The sequence below is a fragment of the Anabas testudineus genome, chromosome 9 (genome assembly GCF_900324465.2).
Source record: "Anabas testudineus chromosome 9, fAnaTes1.2, whole genome shotgun sequence".
NCBI classification, from domain to species: Eukaryota; Metazoa; Chordata; class Actinopteri; order Anabantiformes; family Anabantidae; genus Anabas; species Anabas testudineus.
The window spans coordinates 7896538-7920187 of NC_046618.1; the positions used below are offsets into that span (position 1 = coordinate 7896538).

At 40.0% G+C, this 23650-nt stretch overlaps 1 protein-coding gene across 1 annotated transcript in view; it reads left to right on the forward strand.

The window, feature by feature from the left end:
- LOC113150207 (tetratricopeptide repeat protein 28) overlaps positions 1 to 23650 on the forward strand; it is a 151939-nt gene that overhangs the window by 2900 nt on the left and 125389 nt on the right. The window lies entirely within an intron of this gene.

The following is a 23650-nucleotide window of genomic DNA, read 5'->3' on the forward strand; positions in this document are numbered from 1 at the left end:
CACACCTCACTTATGTTCCTGCGCATTGATCAATACAAAGTTTTCTTGGGTCTTGTATTAGATCTTGTCCAGACCGTGTGGACTAACCTGTGATAGATTTCACATTACTCAGCCACAGTGATCTCTAGGAGACCAATTGCTCTCAGTGATAGAAATGCATTGATTTCCTGATTTAGCATGGAGAGATACTTTTGTCTTTCCAGAGAGAGATTGATGATAATGTGGTAGAGTGCTATTGATGATAATTTGTCACTACCAGTGATCTATCAGTGGGCAGCTCTTCTTTGATCTGGGGTAGTGGTTTACTAGTGTTTTTCCATGCTCAGATAGGTTCCTCATATGTGACAATGTGTCACTTGCGTATTACACACACAGATAGCAGATGTGTGCTTATTGCACTATATTGACTTTTCAATAGTAAAATCATAGTAAACGCACATTAATTAATTGACCTTTCACAAATATAGTCCTTCTAGCACCTGTAGTTCTGTAGTTCATATTTGTATTCTTATGATTATACAGTTACTGTAAGGCTGCTACTTTACATATTCTTCAGTTTAATTGTGCTTTTTTGTAATTTAATTTTTCCAATTTTATAATGCTCCTCCCCGTTGTCACTTCTTTCGCTGTAGCATCCGAGCATTAACACAGAGTACATCGAGCTCATTCGGCAGAGATTTCATAACCCTCTGAGGCCAGTGAGACCAAACTATAATTGAAAATCACTGCCAAAATCATTCTGCTTCCTTCTCTTTATATGCTATCCAAGTACAATGAAGTCTTTGTGGTCTGACTGGGGGATGGTTGGCCTAATCTAGGCAGCGTAGCTCAGCTTATTCTTGGATTTAGTGTCTGACAGCTTTGACTCTCATGCTGAAGTTTGTGTTAGCACACAGATGTATAGCCCGATCCTTGTATTTTATTTAGTTACATGAGAAAAAGAGATTAAATGTCCGTGCTGTAGACACCTACACAGAGCGTTACATGCTCCTGTCTTAAAATCAGCTTCTTGTGTTACCACTAGGGGTCAGTCTTGTCAAACAGGATGGACTTTTGTAATGTTCTGTCTGCACAGGACAAAAAGGTCTTCATGCAACTGAATTTTCCAGGATGCTCTGTTTTAACATTATGTGTGTTCAAGAAAGTCCCAGTGGTCATCGTGACATTCACGACTTTCATCGTCATGGTAGAAATGTGCTTCAACATGTATCAGCTCAGCCACATTGGAGAATTGAGAGGTGGGTTTTCTGCTTGATGAATGTGCAGTTAGAGGTCAAGGTCACAACAAATGCATGTGCAAGTTATTTAAGATATGTCAGCCCAAACAAACTCATCAAATCACAGTTTGATTAGCATGTTCTTGTCAACTTGTCCACAGTATAGTGGACATAAATGAATAGGAAGTCCTCAGATAATGTGTTAGTAATCATGGTCTTGACACTTGTGCTGCTGGCCTCTGGGAGAGAAAGGTTTGACGTTGTACAGTCCATCTGCTACACCTGAATATTCGACAAACCAAACCACAGGAGTGATCAAACCACAGGTGTGATCAAACCACAGGTGTGATCAAACCACGGGAGTGTGCTGGCGTTCCGATCCTATGTGAGTACATAACATCATCAATCACCGACCTCCCTGTGACTGCACCTCTGGCCCTTCAAACACTGACAGGCATGGTTTTGCAGCCCCAAGCACCAGCGAGCAGCCCACCCTCATGAAGCCCATAGCCAGTCTGTGAAGGAACCCCCTGTCTAATCTGTCAGCTTTCCTTGCTGTAAGTGCCAGAAAACACATTCTGAGAGAAGAAAGAAAATGTGTGGTTTAATGACCCAAGACAGCTTTAGGCTCTTTGTCCCTCACCCTCTTACTGAATGTAAAAAAGCTTAAATGAGAACAAAATAGGGTGTCACTCCATAGACAAAGGGTGCACACTGGTGTGTGTCTTTTCACATATTGTCCCTGTGAGCCAGTTTGGGAAGGATACTGGGGAAAATGAGTGGCGCATAGCCTCGTTTCCTGTGCACGATTAATTTTCAAGCACAAAAGGATGCTTTCCCATAGATATAAATATGATGTGCCATTTATATTCGCAAAAAAAAAACCCATTTCACAATCTATTTGCAGAGAATATTTTGAGATTCTGTGTTTCGTTGCAAGTGCTTCTCTGAGGCTTCAGGAGTGACTGAGAGGACAATACCCTTTTTAGATGGATTCCCTGTCTGTTCTGCTCCTCCATCTGGTCCCACCCTCTCAGGACGGCTGTTCCAGTGACATGTTAAACAAACAGCCCATTCTGCTATCACTCCAATTCTCCTGCCGGAGCTCTGACAGGATCGTTCCCAGGGAACCGAAAGACAACTGGCACTGCACAGTCAGGGGAAACATCTGTATCATTCGCATATCTTCTTATCGTAGGTTATGATGGTGCCTGTCGAGGGTATTCTGTCTCTTCAAATGTTAATTTCAGTTGCCACTGACGCCCTCTGATAATGAAAATCTATCAGCCCCATCAGGCATCATTTGAATCTGTAGTACTTTTCTTTCAGTGCACACCATTACTTGAATATGTTTTTTTCTGTTTCACCAACATAAGCATGTCGATTTACATCGCAGTGGAGGGTCTTGGGTTTAAACTGAGACGGTGCGTGTTTGCGTTGGAAAGGTCATGGTGTGTAGAGTGCTGAAAGGGGACTTTAATTACAGCAGCAATATATCCAGTAATTGTGTAAGGACTAGATGCAGACATCGCACTCAGGCGTAAAGGTTCTTTTTCCTGCAGTGCTGGGTGATGACAATGGCTTTCACTGTTACTGTACGTGGACTAGAAGGAAAAAGAATCGTGTGAGTGTGTGTGTGATTCGAAGACCTCATCCTTTGCCACTCTCAGCGGCACTCTGCTTTTCATGTGGATGAAAACCACCAGGGTGTAATGCTCCCCTTTTGGTATGACAGTCCGTTAAACCAGCTTTCATCTGATGTCTATGTGTGTAAAGAATAAAGCACCGGGCTTTTGATCTCATGTGGAGACTGGTTATATCTCTTGTACCTTTCTTCTTGCTTTCATTCTCACCATCTGAAATATTTATCTCAAAAGATCGTGGTGACCTGTCCTGTTATTTTGATATATGCTGAGTAATGAACTGAAAATGTTAAAGTGAAGCTGCAGTATAGTAAGGGGGATGGAATATGTGTATTTGTGCTTGTAGAGCAGGGATATGTATTGTGGCCGGTCTGTTTCGAATGCAATATGATAGCACTGAGTTATACAATCATTATTGCAGTGTAGAGTTTGTATTCATAGTTTTCTCTGAAAAGGTCTTGTGTTAAAGCTAAAACCATCCTATGAAGTGGATATTTAGCCATATGTATGATTGTCATGACCTGGTTTGATTTAAAAGAACTCAACACCTGCTAGACTCGCAGTATTAATAAGCAGTTATGAAACATGAATGTTAGTCATGAGAATACAGATAGATGACTCAGAGACTCATTTTATAAATTGTGTTCAGAGAGTTGTTGCTCACCAGGTAGCATTCTTCAATCAGTCTCTAATTTGCTAGTTCTCGCCTTTCCATCCTTGAAAGTTATTGGGTTGAAGTGAAAAATGGGGCGTCTGAGCTCCTCTGCAGCTGCACAGCATTCATGAGTGACTGGCTTCATGTCTGTAATTGTTAGAAGTAATCACTTTCTGAAGTTTTCAGAAGAGCTTAGACATTTAAGATTGAGCCTAACATAGAAGGTGTGTTTGATACAGCCACCCAAAAAATATGTATCAGTTGCACAATGGAAATTACTAGTCTAAAAGTTATGGAAATGGGGGAAATGAGCCAGATAGAGGTGGAGGACAGATTGCAGATTTAAAGGGACATGCAGTATTAACTTGTTCAAAGTAAACTCAAATCATTGTTCTGGTTCAAGATCAACAAAGCCACAGGTCAAAAGATGGAAAGTAACTTTGACTTCCACAAACAAATAGCTTCCTGTCTGGGTCATGCTTTGCAGTAATTGTTATTCGTATTCTCAGTGAGTGTTTGTTCATCCTGAACACCACAGCAGTGTTTTTATGTAAGAGGTTTCATGGATAGACGCTTCTTCCGTACTATCTCCCTGAACAAAGTTATGTGCTTCGGGTTAAAATAAGTTCCCGCCAGTTTCCCCGCCGTCCCACTGCCATGCTGCTGTTTTCCACCATAGCTCCGGTGCTCACCATGGAGAGAGCAGAGTCATGAACCACTAATAAGAGGGTTCCGCTTTGCTTCTACCCAGCCGAGGCTTGAACTAATGAACGAATCAAATGAATGGCATGTAATTATAGGCCAGAAAGAGCAGGATGGACAGAGGGTTGGCGCTAGTGGGCACAAACCTGAAATTATTTGTCTGGAAAATCTGTGAAATAAGCGAGAGCAGTTAAATTCTACCTTTTTTTTTTTTTTTTCTTCAGAAGGCCGTTGTGGCTAAGCAGCACTGCGCATATGCACGGGCCTCGATGGAGGGAAAGTGACCACACACATACACGAGTCTGCTGTTTTGATTTTTAACAGCACTTTCTTGGCAGCCGTGTCAAATATTTGACGAGACGAGATGAGGGACGAGAGCAATCCTGTGCTGGAGTTGTCTTTTGGGTAAGCGGTGCTGCTGTCTTTTGTCTTGGTATCCAACAGTTTTGTTTTACTCGCCGTGTACATTTTCATGGAAAGAGACTTCTTGAATTACTACTCGGTTTAGTGCTTTGTGTCCCATGTGATGGTGCTCAGCAATAGGAAACATTCATTTATGTTGTGCTACTTGCATTGTTATGAACCTGATGTATGCAATTTGCATCCAAAATCTCATCTCCTTCTTCCCGTTTAATAAGTCACTCACAAGTGAACGCATCAACATCCAACACATGCTGTTAGAATCAGTTCACATCACCACTTTCTGCAGCGTGTTGTGTCTGTGTCTTCTCTGAATTGCCAGTAGAGTAATACAGCTCAGACACAACACATAAATTATGCCAGTAATATGACTGATAGAATTTATATCCACAACTGTGCAGCTATTTTCAGCTAACTCAGTTCTGTTGATGTGTTTAGTATTTTTTTTTTTTTCTTACAATTTGGAACAGCTGACTCCAAATCCTGCTTACCCGGGGTTGCTGTGATGGTGGCCAAGTGGTTTTCCTCTCTGCCACCCAGGCGCCCCACCAAATTGTAGTGTTTAGTAAAACTTAATCTGCTTTCAAGAAACACCAGGCGTGCACACAGGAAAAAAAGAAAATTGATCTTTTCTTTTTTACACTAACCATAAGCTTTGTACAATAAATCTTTGGTGCTTTGCTGGATCCTACTAAGTTAATAAAGAATAGGTTTGAAGGGTCAGATGATGTAATGTGGTTTGACGTGTGTGGATGACCTCCCTCTCACCTCACAGCTGTCTGTCTCCACACTGTCCTGGGGGCATGGATGAGTCAGAGCTGGGAGCTGATGTCACCCTGATGATAATCTGTCAGGCCTATCAACACCCTATCAACACCTACTGCCGAGATCACACAGTTTTACGTAATTTTAGACTGGATTCGAATTCAGTGTGTGCACTCTGTAATTTGTTTTCTGGCTAATTTGGTCAGTCATTAACTTTTACTGTGTTGTTCTTTTTTTTATGCTATTTTGCAGATAAGCAATTCAGAAAATTAAATGCAGCAGTCTCTTTGTCCCAAAAGAAATAAAGCATGTCACAGCCTAGGTAAGCACCTCAAAAAAGAAACTTTTAATCACACTAAAGAATGTCTGCATCCTCTGAATGCTTTTCCCTCCAGATACATCAGTTGATTACCAGCTTAATAGCTTTTTGCTTGCCATTACATGGCAAGAAATGTCAAAAGGCCCACAGAAAGCAAGCTCATTGCCATGCTCATGGCATCACAGCCTGCTGCTGATGGTGGATCAGCTTTAAAAATTTGAGGAAATGAGGAAAACAATTGCAGCCCACTCCTAGCACATAACCCTTTGGGTTATACAGATGGCTTTTTTTTTCCTTTAAGGGGTTCATCTCACTGTCAGCCTCGTATTGTGCTGGCCCCTCCCACCTGGGATCTTAGCAAGGCTCAGACCCTGAGACCTGGATGTCTCCAGAATTAGCACAACCTAGCTCTGTTGCAGAGAGGAAGTGCTCCCATTGGGGAAATGGGGTAGAGCAGAGAGCAACCTGCAAGAAGCCCATTAGTATACAGTGCATAAGCATGGAAAGATGAATAGCAGAGCTGAGATTTTTTTTCTGCTGTGATCTGCTTCCTGATTCTGTTGTCTTCATGTCTAAACTTAGGTATTGGTGCACTGTATTTCCCTGAGTGTCACCACCTGTGTCAGATACCAATATTGCGGTGTTGATCAGAATGAAGAAAATGAATTCTGCTGATGCATCATTTAACAGCTGTATTGTTATACGTTTCACCTCTTTAAGGAGGTGCAAGATTTGGTCTGTGCTCACGCCTTAGTGGAAATTCTTCTAGTTTGTGGTCTGTTTCATACAGCTCCTATTCATGATGTAACCAGTTCCCTGAATGAGTCATATGACCTGATTCCTCCCAGAGAAATAAATTGGTGGAGATAAAGGTGCCACTAATTTTGTTTCCAGGTGTCTGACTAGCACTTTTGGAAAGACATATAGCAGTAGTTTGGGAAAATCAGCATCAGACCAGTTCTAATTTGAAACAAAAGTGGGTATACAGTATACATGTGCCATTTTCTGAGGTACAGCACTTCTCTGTTTATCTTTTGGTCTCTGTATTTAGTTTCATTTCAAACAAAAAGATTAATTTATATTATGGCTGATAAACCTGTAATTACAGTGTTGTGTAACAGATTGCATAATTGCTTTTAAACAGTTAAAGTGGCCTGGAAGAAGGCAATCAAATGTTCCAGCCAAGATATACAGCATGTTGGCTGGAGTATCACTCACTCATCTCTGTAGACTTGAAATATGGTAACTTCACCGATGGAGAGCAGCAGCTGTGGTCACATTTTTTTTTTGTGTGTCATGAAAAAAATGGTCAAAACCTCTATGTAAACTGCTCAGAGAAATCTGCTTCTCTGCCAGTAAAGCTCTGTATTTATGACCTTAAAACACATTTTCATAGAGTTACAAAACCAGATTGACTGTACTAGTTACTGATATGCATTATCGGGCATGTTTAGCGCCTCAATACTCTTTACGTGCACGTCTGTTCTTCTGTGCGTGCTGTTAGAACGCAACCTGTCATCGCGGCATCTCGCTACAGTAACATTGGTTGTCAAAAACTCCACAGTGTATCTCTGTGAAATAGAAAGGATGAGAGCATTTTTCCTCATTACTGCAAATAGAATCAGAACTTTTCAAGTCACACTCGTGTACTGTGACTGTGTAAAATGTCAGTGCGCATTAATAAAATACATTTGTTCAATAATATGTCACTTAAAATCAGTCACTTTGTTCAGAAACAGTCACTTCATGTACCAGTCCTATTTGTCAGTGTTGCTCATGTGGAACAAGAACATGAAATGTAATCAGATTTTAGTTTAAGTATGACCTAATTTTGTCCATTATGTGGCTGCGGCATGGTCACAATTTGTCTGTAATTACTGACTTAACTGGCATGTCGTATATGATTAATGACGGATGATTCCTGATAAATAATGCATGTTTTGAAGTCAGTCTGGAACAAAGAATGCAATATGCACAATATTATGTTAACTTGCTTCAGTGATAATCTCAGATTTAGTTTTTTCGACGGTAAACAGGACCATTTAATATTCAAATCCATCCCAGTGAAAGATAGATCTTCTTTTTCTGTCTTGGTGTGTAATGGCCTCCAGCCTAATTCCTTCATCTAAAGTGCTCCTGCTAGATCTCAGGGCTCGTTTTTAGGCAGGTAAATTACTCACTTGTGTCAGGTTATTACAATTAGCTGTTTGAGTGCCTGCACTGTCGTGTCTTACCTCGATACTTCCCTCTTATTCTTTCTCTCCATAATGAGTTTTACAGGGAAAATGTAACGGCAATAACAACAGCACGGGCAGAGTGGAAATGCCTGTGGAGATGTATTAGCTAGAAAACATGAAGTACAGGTGGCGTATTTATGTGTGCAAAGGCGACAAATGACTTTTGTGGTTATGGATATAATTTCAGCATTTGTCCAGCGGCTGAGCTGACCCACTCAGGCGTTAAAAAAACACGCACACATGTTCTCAAACAGTGTGTTGCTGTTTAATGAGCTGGACAATTAAATCTACACTCAGTGGCCAGATGTCATTAACATAATTTCACCTGAATGCTCCTCTTCCCAGTTCTGAGTGAGTTTTACACCTTGACAAGGACACTATCTTGCTGAAAGTACCATTATTTTACACACGGCCTTCACCCTAATGAGACGGGATGCTCTGACACCGGGACATTAACGTGTATATGATGCCAGTTCAAGGCAGTTTCAGTGCCCTTGAACACCGCACACTCCACCTTCAGTGGACTGTACATTTGCACAGGTACAGTATGACGACACAACCCATTGACCTGTTTAGTTCATGAGTCAACCAAGGTGGTACTGGAGTGTCAGACCAGGCAATCTTACTGACGTTTCACGGTTTACACAGTAAAAACCTTCTGCAGTGTTCTAAGAGAAGAGCCTGACTGGTCATCTGCTTTAAACGCCTCACACAAGAGTACAATGCGTTATGTGTTGAGAATTGGTTGTTCTACCCCACCTGACATCTTCCACGTTCATATACCAGGAGCCTCCTCCAGCACAACAAATGTTTTAACGTGTGTATTCTGCTCTTCTCTCAGTATGTTGTTAAGGTTGCTCCTTTTGAGAATGGTAGCAAGTCTACAATCATGCTTTAGTGAAAGTCTGTAAGATTATCATTTAAGCCATTCATATGCAAAGCAAGTGTGGAATTGCTGTTATATGCACCTGTTTATGTAGTGATACATATGCAAATGGAGGTACTACTCGTACCGAATGGGCCGGGTTTTCATTTTTCTGTGTAGAAGAGTGTAAATGTTTGCATCTGCACATGAAGTCTGTCTCAGACGAAAAGCAAAAATAGAGGACTCTGAATTAAATCAGTAGATCAGTCCACTGGCTAATTAATAGAAATCTAATACACAGCTATGCTGACAATTAGTTAATTGTTTCAAATTCAGCAATTCCAGACACTTGGTTGGCAGGGTGTTGTAACAGTAGCTACTGTCTGTTGGACTAACAGCAACAACAATGTCCAATCCTCTTCACTAATGATTGCTCAGTTACTCTGGGCAACCATATTTGGACTTCTGGCATCCATATCATTTGGTCTTGTTGCTCCTGTTGGCAACTGCTTTTAAGTAGTAAAAATTCTCTGTCGCTGTTGTTAGTGTTAGTGATGTTGGTGTTAGTGTTAATCAAGAATGTGAAAAAGAAAAGAAATGAGAGAGTGTGAGATAAGGCGAGAACATGGAATCAAAAAAGGAGTGAATCTCCTGTCGAGCTCGACACATACATACGTACATTCAGTACCGAGCATCAGGAAGGGCTGAAAGACATGAATGATTAAGTGGCACTACTGAGATAATCCACGCTGAATTGTCTAGACACATGTTAAAATGTTAAAATGTTTCGACACCATTGGACCATTGGAGCAGGTGAACAGTCAACGGTGCATTTCTAATCAGCAAGTGTCACGTTACACTAATGATATTTAACTTACTAAACCATATTATGTCATTACTATGAAAATTGAAACAATTATCCAGAAGAGGTGGGAGGAGGATAATGATGCTTATTTGAACATCAATTATGTCCACCCACTTTCAGGCAGGTGGCATTTTGCAGGCGCACGCAAAGCAATAATCTGTTTGCTGAGTATCAAACCGACAAAACAGCTAAATAAACTTTTGCACTGTTTCATCTGTATACTTCATAAAGTACTTCTTCCATATTAATCCTCACACTTCCTTGCTTACTACGTTGTCTGTCGAAGCAAAAAAGATATGTTTTGTAATTTATATAGATTCCAGTTATTTAAAGCTTGTTACAACTGAGTTTGACAGGCTGCATGGATGAATTACTGTAACATTTCAGCGTTTCTGCATCTGTAATTGGGGTATAGAGAGCTCCGTGTGTTTCTGTTTATTATTGATTAATGCTGCCTAATTAGCACTTGGCACCAAACTGTGTTGGTTAAATGATGTAAGTTTGTGAAAGACGATCTGAATGCTGTAAAAGAATAATAAAAAGACTTTGCTAAAGACTTTGTAGCTGCACAAGATCCAGCAGTACCCTGCTGCCAGTGTGTGCAGTACTTGCTTAAATGTTAGGATCAATCAGATGCTTTAAGCAACTGTGATTAGATTGTACTCAACTAAAAACAGCTTTAGTTAAATAGGAACAGCCACTGCAGTCTCTGTCTAACAAAACAAGCCACCTATCAGGTTAATGGGAAGAATGCAGTTATTTTTACTCGTGGAGAACATGGTTGACACAGGCTAATCAATCACTTTAATTGTGACTGTGCAGCAGTGTGAATTTTACCCACTGCCCTTCCAATCAGAAAACACTGTTCTGCAACACTGTTCTCCATTTGTCATGTGACAAGAAAATACCCGAAGTTAATGTGATGTGAAAAATCGGAACTATTCCACACCTTTGATTTCTGGTGTCTTTTGTTTTTGCATATTCTGCCGTTTGTGCAGAATCCACTCTTTTCGCATTTTGTCAGACCTTATGCAGCTTGATCGAAAATCAAAACACCTTCAGGAAATTTTTACTTTTCACTTGTTAACACAGACTAACGTAAACATAGACTGTAGTGGTTCAAGTATCGACATCCAGCATTTTCCCTGGGAATTTTCCAGCAGCGGTGATTTGTGCGACTTTTGTTTGACTTTGGATTAATAAGTCCAGTAGGATAGGAATACTTTTAAATCATCTTTAAATCTTCAATTAGGCGTAACTCTGCAATAATACAGGAAGGTCATTCATGCATTTAAACATTAACATCCAAAAGAAACACGGTCAACATCAACACGGCTTTTAATCAGGAGCTCCTGTCGAGATAGTAACACAATTATTTTGATTCATTTGTTCAGGCAAAATAAAACTTTGTCCTCACAGAAATGAAAGTATACATTTTCAAGAACATCAGCACCTCATTAATACCCAAATGGCCACGGCCACAGTTGCAATGTGACATGCAGCACACGTAAAAATACACAACATACCGCTTTCAAAAGAATAATAGATTAATGGTGGATGAGTCGAGTATTTATGTACTTTTGCCAGTTTTGCACATCTCGCGATGTTAATGATTTCAGTGTTTCCCGTTGAGGTGAAAAGCCGTCGCCCTACACCAACACGTAGCCAGAGGGTGAAATTAGCAGTGATGGGCAAGACACAAACAATATGTAAGCACTGTGGGTTTGTACACCGTGGATAACACGAGAACAGCTCATTTGACTGCAGTGCAGGAGACATACTGTAGTTACAGCTGCTAGACAACATGGACATGCTTCTGTTGTTGAAAAGGACTGTGACCATACCACAGGGTGGGCTCTGTAGCTGTAACCAACTCTGAGCTCTGTAGTAATCTGGCTCTGTTTGTACTTTGATTGTTGAGAGAGAACTACAACTACTACTACTACTACTACTACTACTACTACTACTACTACTACTACTACTACTACTACTACTACTACTACTTTGATTTTTTATGTTCAGTTTGTGGGAAGGAGTTTAGCTACAAGGTCACACACAGACGTTAGAGGCTCATGCATAGTTCATGCAAATTGAAACAAAATCATACAGGAGAGTTTGTGGTAAAAGCCTTTTACAGCGTGTGCATATTGCTGTTCTTCACTCCACAGAGTAGAACTAAGGTGATATTCTTTACAAGACGATTAGTTAAATGCACCTGCATTGTTTAGCATTTTGTAACTTTCAGTCTATCACTGTATGCACGTGTGTATCAGTATGTGAGTGTGTGATGGGGTCATATTTGTTTCATACTAGCCTCAGTCAGCTGCATGCAGCATAAGAAACGCACGTTGCAGTCATTACATTTTGTCATGAATATTGATGAATCATGTAAAGATGTCAGCAGCAGCATTCCTAATTCTGCATGCATATTGGGAAAACACTGAGCAATGTAAGATCACACTCATTGAAAATAATGAGTGCATAATACACAGAGGTGTTAGTCATGTCTGTCAAATTGCATGTCTGCAACTCTCAAACTAACGATGTCCTCATTGGACATATAGCATTTTATTATGGGACTAATCTTGCTGTAAAGCATTGTGCACAGATCCATTTGAAAAGGCTGACATGGTTAAACTGCTAAGTTGATATTCAGTGAGTAGAGAGGAATATAAAACTCATCTTTGCAACATGTGTTTACAGATACACAAGCGCTGAGTATCATAATGAAATATAAATGTGTCGAGGATCAGAATATTTTTAATTACTTCCACAGCTTTCATTGACTCATAAATAGAATAAATTACACATTTACCCTAAGCATTGCTTATTTATGATGCAGTCTCCTTTCGATTTCATCTACATACTTCATGTAATTGCATATTTGCATCCGCAGTGCCACCACAGCGCTCATTTCCCCTGAGCAACACTTATGGCACAACACATTCATTCATACCACACGGGATTTTACCATTACAAAGCCTGTGGTTAAACACTGCTACATTACTGGGGTCTGTTTGTGGAAACATTCAGTTTTCATTTAGGTTGCATATTGTAGCTGTAGTAATCTTGCTATAAAATGCGATATAGTCAAGATTCTATTAATCCAAGAGGGAAATAGGTTAATATCACTGTGCTATGTTACTATGGTCAATGTTATATTGTATGTAAAACGTAAACTGCAAACTGTAAATGTTAATGTGCATTTTATGTGTCTATGTTGTCGATGTGTGTGTTGGTGACAGCTTCAATAAGTAAATAAATAAATGAATAAAAAGACACATCTGTCCTTGATAAAGCAGATATCTAAATCAACACTAAATCAACAGTAATTAAAGAAGAGTTATCTGGCTGTGCAGAGCCCTTACTGGGGAAGTACTGTAAAATCATAAATAAACATGTTTGGCCTATTGGGCGAGAGGGAGGAGATGATAGGTCTGCAGAGGTCAAGACAACATCACAGCTGGACTGAATGCCGCACACTCTGGGCTTCACCGTGTTCGCTGTTTCCGTGTTTCTCCACTTCATTTATTCTGTGTTAAATATAACTACCATGACTGAAATCTTCTGATGTCAGTGTAAGAGCTTTAATGGAATATATGTCTTACTGTAATGTAAGTCTTATAAAGCCTTATAAAAGCAGTCCCACAGCAATCCAAGGCTTAGGCACAGCTAATACTTCATTGGGTGTTATGTTCAGAGAGGCTCCTCTTTCATTTCACTGCCATTCACTTCACAAAGAGCTGTGGAGCTGACTCTGAGTGTTAATATAGTGGAAAAACTGCCTTTACTCTTGTGATACCTTAATGAAACTGTCTTCTTCACCTGTTGCTGAGAACCTACAGTAGCTGCCATTTAATTTAATTAAAGGTAGAAGTATTTTTTTGTGTGTGTTTATATGTTTAAGACTGTTAAGACTTGTGTTCTTTACATCACATTTAATGAAATAGTTTAGTAAAGATCTGTTTGAAAACTGATGTGGACATAATTGAATAAAACAGCTTTGTTGCATCTAGAGATGGTGCCAGCACTGACAATAACAGGGATAGAGGCTCAGCTCTCATGCTGATCACTGTTGATCTGTTCTGTAACTCATTGTTTGATTGCTCTGCCGTTTCTCATCTTTATCTGTGCTGCTCTGTTACGCTCAACACCGGACCATTTGGTGCTATTTCTCAGAGATGGTTCCATTATGACAGACGAATGTAATCCGTGTGTGTGTGTGTGTGTGTGTGTGAGTGTGTGTGTGTGTGTGTGTCTGTGTGTGTGGCTATCTGTCACAGTTTGAGAATGTAGAGCAAAATCCATGCAAGCACAAAAGAAACAGACTGGGCTTCAAGTGGAATACAATATATTTAATGTATTTGTGTTTTTTGGGTAGAAACACAGAAGTCTGGTTTGCTGCGCACTCAGTCCACCTCTTTGGTTCAGGATGAAATAGCTTCACTATGGAACGGGCTGCAGGGAAATTTTGTCCAAACCTCAATGATGATCCCCGGAGGATAAGTCTTATTGGCTTTGGTGATCCCCTGGCTTTTCTTGTAGTGCCACCATGAGGTGGGTATAAGAGGTTTTAGATTAAATGTCATGACAACGAATGGATGGGTTGCCATGAACTTTTGTACAAAGGTTCGTGCTCACCACAGGAGGAACTGTGGTTGGTGTGATTGTTTGTTTGGGTTTTGATCCCTTAACATTTTTTCTAGCATCATCATGAGATATAATTTTCCATTTGTCCAGTCGACCACTCTATGGCCAAATACCTGTCCAGCGACATGACCTTCCCATCATGCTCAGCTCATTTTAGTTAGTGCTAATGTTAGCACGCAATAAAAGTGATCATGGTATATCTGTTAGACATTGTCATTGGCAACATGTTGCAAAGCCAGTGCCGCAATGTGTTGGAATTTAGCTCAAAGCATTGCTGTTAGCCTCTCTTCTCTTAATAAACAGTGGGTATCGGCTATATATTTTAATTTATATTATAAGTGATGTGTATTAACCTCTGGGTCATCTACCACTGTTGGATTCAGGCTTCAGTATGTAGCTCATGGAGCCTTTTTTTTCCCTATTTGGGAAACCAGCATTTTCTTCTCTTTATATCTACTTATTATATATTATTCATTAATTAGATAATAACAGTATAACTCAGATACTCTTTTTGGGCAATAAAAGACTATGGCTGTATGAAAATGTGTCTTTGGGGTTTTATTATGTGAAGTTACTGGCCAGATTGTTGGCCATTTACATAATTCTATCAGCGTCTAGATGGGCTATGATATGGTTGAAAAACATTTGATACAGCTGTCTCAACCACTGCTGTGATTCCTCAACAGGAGGAAGGGAGAGTCGGTTTCATCCTTTTATATTAGGTAGGCTTTATTGCATGTGGCAGACTAATAAGACTCTCACTTTGGAGTTGAGGTGATAGGTCAGAGCTGGTGATAAGGGTATAGATGTTGAGGGATGGGATTTTGTGTGTGTATGTGTGTGTGTGTGTGTGTGTGTGTGTGTGTGTGTGTGTGTGTGTGTGTGTGTGTGTTGGAACCCTCCTCATATTCCACAAAGCCTCGGGGGACAGAGGGGAAAACTGGACTGGCATTATAGGGTCTCAATGCAGAGACCCTGTCACTCACAGAGACAGGGTGCTGAAAGAGTCTGAGAAGGATGTGAGATGTAAAGGAGGGCCACAGGTGATGATGAAAGAGGTATCGTACAGTTAGCATTAAAAATTCAATTTTTAGTTAAAAGTAAAAGATGGAGCTTCCTGTCAAGTTGTACAGAGACACCACTCTTACACAATAGCAACGAAATGACTGTTGTTCTTCACTGTAATGTGCAGTGTATCATTTATGAATAATTTATTATAGTAAAGACTCGACTGTATTTTAAGAGAAACTATGTTTACCAGACAGCTTACTAGTAGATATCATATTCAGGTAGGCACTTGTTTTATAGCTGTGGGGTTTACTGTGTCCTTGTGACATGTACACATAAGATTTCTGGCTGCTATATTTTTTCAGAAAACAGGTCCAGTGCTATAGGAAAATATTATTCTGAGTAAACCACGGGGTCGTTTTCAATATTATAAAAAGATAATTGATTCTTGTTGTAACACTAATGTGCTGCAGTGCATGTCTTCTTTGTGCTGTGTGCACATCTTCGTATATGCAGCACCAAACTGTAGATGACCACAGAATTTGCACCGCACTTCTTAGTGGAGGTGGTGATACATATTGTATCTGTTTCCAGTAGTGTGTGTGCTTATGTTGTTGTGGGGGGATACAGACATATAGGGGATGCTCTAATTAGGACCTCTATGCAGCCACTGTGGCATTTTCATTCTGGCAGTTCCCTTGGTGGCCCTTTAATTTAAAAAAAAAAAAAAAAAAAAAAAAAAAAAAAAAAAAAAAGCCCTTTTACATTGTCATGCATTATTCACAACACAGGTGTCAATCTGACCCCTGGTGACATCAACTCACGAGATATCTAGCGCCCACTCATGGCAGGCCAATAGCATGTAGTATTATACATGAAGGCTAGGGGATTTTGAGCTTTCTCATATTTTAGTAACATTTCATATTATTTGGACACCGTTTAGTTTGTTTCTGTCTCACTTTTATAAATTTCTGCTTCTGCAGGTACATATTTTGTCATAAATATCTATTTCAGCAGAGTTCCTGCACTTTTAATAAAAAAGATCTTTAGGAAGCAGCAAGGCAGGCGTCAGGCTGTATTTCACCGCTGCGGTTGCCTTTTTAAAGAACTCCCACTGAGAGCTGTGGTCATCACTGTCACAGCTGGCCTGCCAGTTACCTTCCTTTTTCTCTATAATTGCTGTTTTGTAAAGGAGGGAAAACTGAGAATAAAAGTAAAGGTGCTATAATTTGAGGTTTTATTTATGCCTTCTGTGTTATGTTATGTCTCCTATACCTTTTCCCTGTCTGTATGTTCATCTTATTATGATTGTTTTGGTCCCATTATTCCACTAGTGAGCTCTCATGGGACATGTTTTCTCCTAATAAACACCTCTCTGTAATTGTCTAATTTCTCCTTATTAATGTGGTCGCATCTGGTGCAGAACCACTAGGTCTGTGTTATTAGGAGGCTCTAATTTACCCTGCAGAGACGTTGCTGTATGAACATAGGGGAAGAGACAAGGGCGTCATCATGAATGTTTCATAATTTGATCACGCTTCCTGCTCTAGTTTGCCTGTAAGGGGATACGGCTGATGTGTGTTCATGTTTAAATGTGTGAAGAGACGGCGTGACAGTAAAAGTCAGTGATGGAGGACAAAAGATAAATTGAAGTTGTGCAATTTAAGATCTTGATTGTTTATCATATTTTTCAACACCTTCTGTCGTGAGTGACACTGAATCAATATTTGTGGACTATCCATCACCTCACTGTTGCAGTCTGGTCAATGGGGGTCACTTCTGAGCAGTTACCTGTTAACGCTGCTAATGGAGGTTCATATTTGCATAAGCCTGAGTAAAGAAAGGACCGCTAGCAGACAAGCTAGAGCTGAGCGGAGCCTTTCTCATTTCACAAATGAGACCATTTATCACAGCTATGTTTGCCTGTATGCACGTTCTCATGAACAATTAATGTGCTGCAGACATGTTAGTGCTTTTCTGCTTTTCCTTTATCTCACCTCTTCCCTCAAGACAAACTCCTCCTCCTCATTATAACTTTAAGTTCATTTATTTATTTTATATTCTCAGCCTGAGGCTGGTATTGTTTTTCCTTGACAGAAAAGAAGCTTCACATGCAGCCTTTGGATTCTCCCTCAGTGCCCTACCTGTTTTAATGTTAACTGGCATCTGTGACTTGCCAGTGATGTGCTGCAGGCATTTTGCGATACCTCAGACAAAATAGCAAGCTGTGTGTTATGCTTCAAAGACTCAAGTACAGGATTTAGTTTTCCACTCTGCTGAGCAAGGTTCATCATAGAGGTAATTTAGTGCAGATATCAACATTTTCATGCTCCATACTGTTCTTTTCAGACCATTGAATCCATTGTTATGGTCCTTTTTTCGGTGGACTCTTGTGCTACTTAATTGGTTTGCATTTTTTATGTCTGATCAATATATATTGTTATATATTTACCTAAGCAATTTGGTTTAAGTGCCTGGTTGCCTGAGACGTTATGGAGACTGAGGCTCATCTGGGAATAGATGCCAATACATCCCGGACAAGAGTTGTCGGCATAAATCAGCTGATACTTACCATTAACAAAACACATCCATTAGAACGTTCACATTTTTTATAAACAAACTACTTAATGTTTTCTGTGGGTCTTCACACTGGGGATCTATTTGTCTCAGCTTCTTCAAATATTAAAGATACAGACATGAGTTATTTCTGTGTACATGCCGACCATGTTTTGTGCACCGCCTTGGCTAACAGCATCATAAAGAGAGAAGTATGAATAATAAATGATAACACTGATAGACGATGGCTTTGCTTTAGACTCTTCGTTGCAAAGTAGTGTTTTATGTTCACAAAGTTCTTATTAGCTTCTTGTGTTAGACAACATTAAAAAATGGCTGACTTCAAGAAACATACATCTATTTGCTTTCCTCAAAGGAAAACATTGAATTTTTTTTTCCTTTCTGGTTTTATGTGGATTACTACCTACAAGCAAAAAGGACTAAATCGAGAGCATGCTTACTTAATTTGTTAATTAATACACTTTCTAGCTCATTCTCTGTCTCTTTTGCAGCTCAAACAAAGCTATAAAACATGCAAAATGAAATTTTCTTATAATTAGTGAGTTTTGTTATTAATAAAAAATGTTACATAAAGATGTTTTGTAATTTTTGTCTCTTTATGTGCGCACCTTCCTCAACAGAAACCACAGGTTTAATGCTCTCTGTAATATTTATAAAACACTCTCGAGATGTAGAATTTACAAAAGCTTGATGTTCAGCCGTGGTTCAGTGTGTTCAAGAGGCAGTTTACCTATAAAGCTGCTCTATACTGGTTTTGTGGAGGTTTTGTTTTATAGTTGCTTCGATAGAGGGAGAAACTGAGCTTGAAAGGAGCAGCAATGTGACATTCACCATACACAGTACTGTGAACAGTTCAGTCTTGGTTTAATCAGTCTTTTTTTCCAGTTCCACTGTCTGAGTGGCAAAGTGCATCCTGTTTTTTTGAGAGAGACCACAACACTGTGTATGGGGTAAAAAGAAACTATGCAAAACATCATCTCAATATTGAAGAAAGATGGAGGGAGCATCATGATATGACCTGGACAGCTTGTCGTGGTAAAGTTTATCAAGGTATCCAATAGGATGATGTCCACCAGCTGAAACTCAGGAGATGTTGGATGATGCAGCAGGACAATGGAAGTTATTAATATGTATGTAAATATGATATTAAACCATTGTTACTATTAGGTCTTCCACCATCACCCTGTATGTTTGACTGGTGTGTTCAATAAAGACAAATGTTTGTGTTTTATCAGCTTAGAAATATTGTATTTGTTGATATGAGTGACTCCGGCAAAGATCAGATACTTTTACGTGACCGATTTAAGCAGAAAACAGTTTTCTTATGAAAAAGGTTTTCTTTTCTTTCTTTCTTTCATGCATCCCTGCTCTGCATCAACATTTCTAAACGTGACTGATCAGACTGCATTTAGTTTTTTGATGTGGTGGTATTGGCGGACATGCCAGTAATTCGCCAGTCAAATATAGGCAATTAATTCTCTTCTGGATTGACTTCTGGCACAATGCTGAACACTGAGTTCTGGTTTTACTGAACTAATGAGATGCAAAAAAAATGCTTTGTGAATCCATTACACTTGTAGTTGCAGCACACATTAATTACAGTTGAATGTATGGCATAAATCATGCAGTTATGTTTTTTGTTGTAGATTTTCTTCACACTGCATGAAGAAGCAGCAGCTACTGTCGTTTTCTACTCAGGGTGGCAGGGCCCCCCTTCACAACCTCTCTGAGGCAGAGTGATAAAACATGCATTCAGAGACCTTGGGAGTTCACACACATCTGTGCCTTTTCTTTTGCACACACTGTTAAACACACTGTTTGCAGATAGAGATCTCGGGATGAAGCATTAACAAACAACAGACACTCAGAGCTCGATTACACTGTTTGAAAATCAACACAAAGAGCATTACTGCATTGAGCTGTGTTAATATTAAGACTCCATTCCTTCCATCTGGGCTGAAATAGCAAACAGATATTGAGTGATTCATTTAGTCTTTGCTGTTTCTTGCTACAGTGACACAACCTGCTGGCGTTGTGGTGAAAATAGTAATAAAGACGACTTAAAAATCATATAGTTGTTGTAAGAAAGCAATTGCTTTAAATGTCAAGGTGCATCTCACCCCTCCCCCTGTTCTGCTTTATTGGACATTGTCACTGGGATTGTGTGTAGTGAGTGTTCCTAGGAGACTCAGTCAAGCTTGGAGATCCTTGCAGAAGGCTGGTGTGTAAGAGACTGGGGGAGAGAGGGAGGGAGACATGTTGGTAACATCAATAATTCACAGCGGTATTGCTAGGGAAACAGGATGTGAAGGTATGGGGGAGCCAGACCAATACGAATAACACATCTCTCCAAGCACTGTGCAAATGAACCAGACCAGAACCAGACCCCCACCATAGCGTTTCACAACAGTATAAATGTATTGAGCCCATAAAAATGCTTAATGATTGCATTGATCTCAAAGAAGCTGTTTTTCCCACAAGCAGAGAGTTTAATTTACTGGTGCATTGAGGCTTTTTGGTTTATAAACCCTGTAGTCGAGAGAGCTGGAGAAAGGTATAGGGAGCCCAAAAGAGCACGGGGCTATTTCCCAGGCCTGCTTATTAAATTTCCAATCATAGCCTGTGGTGCAGTGGCATTACCACCATAAAACACCTCTTTGCTGTGTAGCCGTCTGGGCAGAAATTGCTATTGCTTGGTGAGTGTTTCCTTAACATTGATTTCTGTTGAGGTGGGAGGGAGGGAAATAGAGTTTAGGCTATCATTAAGACAGAATCGCAGAGGAATTCCTATGAACTGCCTGCATTAGCTGCAGCTTTTGTAGCTTCTAACACGGGTGCTGAGTGGGCTTTATGAAGCATTCCCTCTTGTGTTTTTGCCTGCTCATATTCGCTGCTAGGAGCTCGTCCCTGTTATAGATATAGGCTTAGTTCATTATCACGGTGGTTGCCAGCGTGATTTCTGTCACAACCTTCCCCGGGCTTGGGCCAATTACCAAGCAGGCAGTAAATGCTTCAGTTACTCACGGGGGGGAGATCGAGATCAGATGAAAAGTAATAAGTCAGATGATTACCTTTTTTATAATCGGTGAATCAGATTCAGATTTTGATCTATGTTTTCAGGATGAATGTGAGAGTTAGTTCTTATTTCCTGGTCTAACATTACACGGCCTTTATTGTATAGCTTACTGTAGTAGTGTCTAGCTGCCTTTTCATCTTATCCCACTCCCCAGTGACCCTCTCTCTCTCTCTTTTGCCCCTCCACAATTTTCTCATTAGTGATTAGAGCAGAGTTTCCATTTCCAGGCTATTGACTGCTGTTGGAAGCTGAGAACCCATTACATACATTGCTCTCACTAATTGTTTCCAGTCATAATGAAGTTCCTCACAGTGGAGGAATGGTAGTTAAGGCACATTAGGTCATAGGCACGTACAGTGCATCACTGTGAATACAAACTGTCAACTGTTTGTTCACAGTCATTCCCTTTGTGACTGTTTATTAACACATTGTTATTTTGTGATTTTGTTAGCCATTAATCCGGGTACCCATTGAACATACCTTGAGTTGGCAAAATAAAAAAGGCCTACATCATTGAAGAATTGTGGTTCATGACAAAGGTTTCATTCTCTGTTACCTCTCAATAACTGGCTCTTCTCCAACCCAACTGTAAAAAAACATTATACATTTCACCAATGGCCGTTCAATCTATTTCAAATCACTTCTGCTCTTAGTGGCCGATGTTGCAAAGTGGCAGCACAGACGTCCAGATGTTCTTTTCTGCCAGCACCTTCCTTCAGTTCTTCTTGGGGGACACCCAGAAATCAGTGTGTCCTGGACGTATACCTGTGTCTCCTTTAAGTCACTACAAAGAGTGTGATCTAGGTGTTCAAGGCTGAATTCTCCTAATGGGAAGGGGTAGCAGCCAATTTAATAGTCTTCTAAAATATTTGAGCTTTGAATTCAGTTATGTGTTGCCAGTTGCCACATGCATTGATGCCAAGATTGATGCACAGTTCTCACTAGTCCATAAATGGCTAATTTTCATTTGTGTTATTTGACATAACATTGTCCTATAGTTTCTAGAGCAGCCCAAAGACCAACACTACATAAATACTGTGTCATTTCCCCCCAAAGGTGCTTATATAACAAAGATCATAAAATGCAGGTACATGGACTTGTTGAGACCCTCTGACTCTCTGTACCTTGGGTCATGTATGAGGACATTGTGTTCAACCAGTCAGATCACGAGCATGCATGTTGTTCAAACATTGACTCGCAGCGTGCCACAATGACAGACAGTGTGAAATGGAGAGTGATGACACCAGTACAGAGAGGGGGTCTGGTTGAGTTGACCCCTAAACATGGGGAAGCACACTCGGCTCCAGTCAAGTGTTTAAAAAAAAGCCTTTTCTACTCCATCTCAGTCTGCTGGGGGACGACCCACTCCCCACACCCACACACACACATACTGCTCGCTCTCCTACAGCACCTGACCTGATATACTGCCATAGCCCCTGTCCATGCCATATCTCTCTTCTGCTACTACACTGTGAACCAAGACATGTAATACATCTTCTGAGCAGCGGCGTCATGCACCATATTATGGCATATGGGCCTCATAATTTCATAGTACATATATCATAAAATAGCATGCCATTACAAAGTGTGGCTTTGCCCCGAGGTTTGAGCAGGCAAGCAACATATCAGCTTAGAAGAATCAGTGGTTCAGTGATCCTCTGGAGTGATTAAACACTGTATTTTGTCTTGTGGAAATTGCTACCATCTGATTCATCTTGCAATGAGCCTTTTCCTTTATTTCCCTTTATTTTCTCCCTTGACTTTAAATGCAGCCTGAACATTTTCTGTAAAGCAATGAACTGGTGTTAGCACCTCAGCAAAAGTAAATAACCAAGCCTATGAATTATTGATGTAATGCAGGAGCCTTTTTTTCAGGAAACCCATCTTGATTCCCGTACAGTACTTCCTCGCTCTGTTTATGTGTATGTGTAGTTATGCATGTGTTTCTGTATGAGTTTAAAACACTCATCTGTAATATGTGCATTCCTTTGTTGCTGTTCTTACTGATGTAGAGTCTCCACAGTGGTTGGATCTCATTTTAAACTATTCTTGTGTCTAGTGCACTCAGGCCTCTTAGGCAGTTCCCACACACGTGGATAACCCACACAAGATTTCAACTTAAAACTATGCTGCTGAGGTTTTAAACATAAAGCGAATGTCGCCATATTGTTTGTATTTTTTTTTCCTGTTATTCCACTGATCTGCAGGTAGCAGTCAGACATCTGACCAGAAAAAATGATCTAAACCATGTAAATGCCAAATATGAAGGCAATTTACATAGTATCAAGGATAAACTGGTACAGTTGTTTTTGCTGTAATTGACAAAAATAAGGACGTGGGACTTGATTTGAGACCGACCATAGGTCTTGAAATCCTAAAGATGTGACCTAAGTCTCAGCTTTTCTTTGATTAAGAAGTATTTTCATAGCAATAATTGTATTGCATTAGTTTTTTTTAAGTGCTGCTAAAATGCATGTGTTCTTTGTGTAGTTAGTGGCGTAGTTGTGTAGTACATAACTGCCCTGTCTCTTCAATAGATAAAACATGTTTGAAAGTAAAATGTTTAGATTCTGTGTCATTAAAGTGTTCAGTGTTGGAAAGTGTTGCACTGAAATGTATGAGGACTCTTAGAAATAGGTGATGCTTGAAGC